The sequence below is a fragment of the Eucalyptus grandis genome, chromosome 2 (genome assembly GCF_016545825.1).
Source record: "Eucalyptus grandis isolate ANBG69807.140 chromosome 2, ASM1654582v1, whole genome shotgun sequence".
Lineage (NCBI taxonomy): Eukaryota > Viridiplantae > Streptophyta > Magnoliopsida > Myrtales > Myrtaceae > Eucalyptus > Eucalyptus grandis.
Genome location: NC_052613.1, coordinates 11,576,125 through 11,579,164, shown reverse-complemented (window position 1 = coordinate 11,579,164; position 3,040 = coordinate 11,576,125). Strand labels below are relative to the sequence as shown.

At 44.9% G+C, this 3,040-nt stretch overlaps 1 long non-coding RNA gene across 2 annotated transcripts; it reads right to left on the bottom strand.

Moving 5' to 3' along the window:
* Positions 1–1,024: 1,024 nt before the first annotated feature.
* Positions 1,025–2,351, bottom strand: LOC104445101. Of its 2 annotated transcripts, none has more exons than XR_005548306.1 (3): positions 1,984–2,351; positions 1,440–1,770; positions 1,025–1,359 (listed from the first exon to the last, which is right to left on the bottom strand). It is a non-coding gene; the product is annotated as an uncharacterized LOC104445101 (long non-coding RNA). The 2 variants fall into 2 exon arrangements; XR_005548305.1 differs by having other exon boundaries at positions 1,440–1,793; positions 1,984–2,268.
* Between the last annotated feature and the right edge of the window lie 689 nt (positions 2,352–3,040).

The following is a 3,040-nucleotide window of genomic DNA, read 5'->3' as shown; positions in this document are numbered from 1 at the left end:
CTGAATACCCGGAAGCCTTAACAATCAAATTCTAGTAGTTTGAAGTGTGTCTAACGGCTAGTTAAGCTTCTTCTTTTTTTTTTTGTCTAAAAAAAATTAGGCTGCCCATAATCTTATGTATGTAGAGAACACTGCAGACACTTGCAAAAGATTCTTCTATACACTTTGCAATCTAAACTCTTCGAGTGATTCTACCATGGAGCATTTCTCTATAACTACTCTTTTGTTTGTATGCATATCATGTGTTTGTTAATTTGCCTCTCATTTTATATTGTGACGCATATTCTACACATTTGGGCTAAAAGTACAGCCCGGATATTGGCACGACCTCTCACATAGAGGGGGTTGTCTCCAAACAAGGCAAGCTGCCATGGCTGGATGACCGTCATTGGAATGAGATATTTCTCACTCGATTGAGCATCGTTTATTCCAAGGAAAAAAGAAAAAGAAAAGAAAAAAAGTAAAACTAAAAAAGAGAAAGAGAATAGATTAATTAACCAAAAAAGACCCAGGGCTAATCTTGCTTATTTGGATCGAGCCAATGAAATTCCGTTAAATGAATAAGAATGATGTCCTATGAAAGATCAACGGTCAGGATATGCAGCTGTTTTTATTTTTATTTTTTATATTTATCAGAAAATGGATCATATAAAACAAACGGGTAGGATACGCAAACGTTTTTCTTCGGAAATCAGGATCGTTGACTGTGCGTAAGGCACACCTTCTTTTAGGGGTGAGCGGTTCCCGGTTCCGGTTTGGTTCCGTCCTGAACCCGAACCTACCCCGGCATGCGTTCCTCATTTTTGGAACCCGGAACCTACCTCGGAACAAGAACCCTGGAACCTACCCCACACGGTTCCGTGGTCGGTTCCCAGTTCCGACAGGTTCTTTTTTTTTTTTTTTTTTTTTTTTTTTTTCATTTTCAGATTTGAAAAGCTCTTTTCAAACAATTGACAGATTAGGCTTGTAGGATTAAAACAGCGCGACAACATGCATCATCAAGCACTATTTAGAAAACTCTAGGTTGATACCCACAAGGTTGTGAATTAATTAAAGCTTCATTCATGAAGCAGCACATAAAACAGGGAATAGCATGCACAAAATCTTGGCATATCTGTGCATGAATATCTCCATATCATAACCAGAACTTTAGATTGATGCATAAAATCCTAGAAACATCAGTTCAAGCACCAATCCAAGGAGGAGGTTGTCCAGATGTCATTGATAAACCTTGAACAGATAGATCACCCCAGGATGCAGTATAGTTTCCTACCTGAAAAGCATTTTTAGTGGATACGGATACCATTGGAAGTCACAAAGTAGTAATAATCTGAGCCTCCTTTTGGATTCACAATGACCCTGGCATTATTTGCAAATGTAATTACTTACAGAGTCAGAAAACAAAACATACTGCCAGCACACAAGAAACGGGGGTTTACCTTGGGAACAAATCAGGTCCTTTTCCTTGACTGTCAATGAGACGACGTTGACAAAAAGGGCCAAGGATCACCCATCAACATGTGTTGGCTGATCTACTTCTTGTCGTGATTAGTTGATCGAAATGTCGTCGCTCCACCTTTTGGCTCCCGAGGGAGTGACTCTTCACCCTGGTTTCGGTTCATGTTCTGGACACGCCCCTGGCGGAGGCGAAGGTTCCTCGAAGGATCCTTAAAGCGGACTTGCGCTGGACGACGTCCGTCAATGTTTCCTCCTCCTCCACCCCCCATCAGCTCAGACTACGTTGCTTGACCCTTTGCACGACTCGTACTACTGATGCAACATAACAAATGCATCTAATGTGCAATCACTTAATAGAGTGGTCCAGCAAACGAAAATAAAAACAAGTGAAAAGATGTCGTCGGTAGAGTTTGTTGAGCCCAGATGGAGTAGATGTCACAATAGAAGCAACGAGACATCTTTTAACGAAGGACACTCACTTTTCCAGACTCGTGACTGAATCAACCACAGATGTATGGTGGATACCTGACTAATTATGGCACGGACGGCGCGGCGAATACGGCGACGGTCGCGGCTCAACCCACGGCCAAGGGGGGAAGAGCTCGGTTCTGGCGGAGGCGGTGGCGATTTGAAGCAACGACGGCCTGAACGGCCGAGCGAGCGAGCGGCGGCAAGAGGTGGTGACGGTGGCAGTGGCTCACGGCAGCGAGGGGCGGCGTGGATGGCGTGACAGCTCGTCGGGCTCAACAGCGAGACGGCTCGTCGGACGAGCGGTGGGTGGTGGTGGTTTGGTGGCCAAGAGGTGGTGGTGAGTAGGGCTTGGGGCGGCGATGTGGTGGTGGGTGAAGCAGCAGCCAACAAGAGGAAGGAAGAAGAAGAAGAGAAGAAGGGGGTTTCGGCCGGCCGAGAGAGGGGGAAAGAGAAGAGAAAGAGAGAGAGAGAGAAGAAAAGAAAAAGTTGGGGGCAGGAAGTGACGTGAGGAGGAAAAAGGGGAGAAAAGAAAGAGAGAGAGAAAAAGAAAGGGAAAGGGGGAGAATCGGCGGAAGGAGGGGGAAATCACGTGGGGGTGGGGGGGAAGTGAGGGTTATTTTTTTTTTTTTAAAACTCGACCGGTTCCGATTCCGATTTTCATGGGAACCGGAACCGGAACCGAACGCCGGTTCCCGGAAAAAGGGAACCGGGAACCGGAACCGGTCTCTTTGGAACCGGAACCCAGTCGGAACCTCCGGTTCGGTTCTCCGGTTCCCGGTTCTACTCGGAACCGTGCGCACCCCTACTTTCTTTTACGGTCACCCGCTTAAACCACATTCTATTTCGAGGACCTCTCCCCCTCTCTTCTCTCTCTCTGTAGTTCAAATATTTTAAGATTGTATGTTGCTTGGTAGATGATAATGGTAAGGTTATAAATCATGGATTTTTGTTTTCCTAGAGACTATATAAATAAAGGTTCTTTGTGGACATTTGATTTATTTTATGTTATGTAGCATCATCGTATTTTTTTTCATTTTTTTCTCAATGACTTACGATAGAGGTGCGCATTGTTCGAGTGGACAGTTTTCACTTTGGATCTAAAAAATGCCTA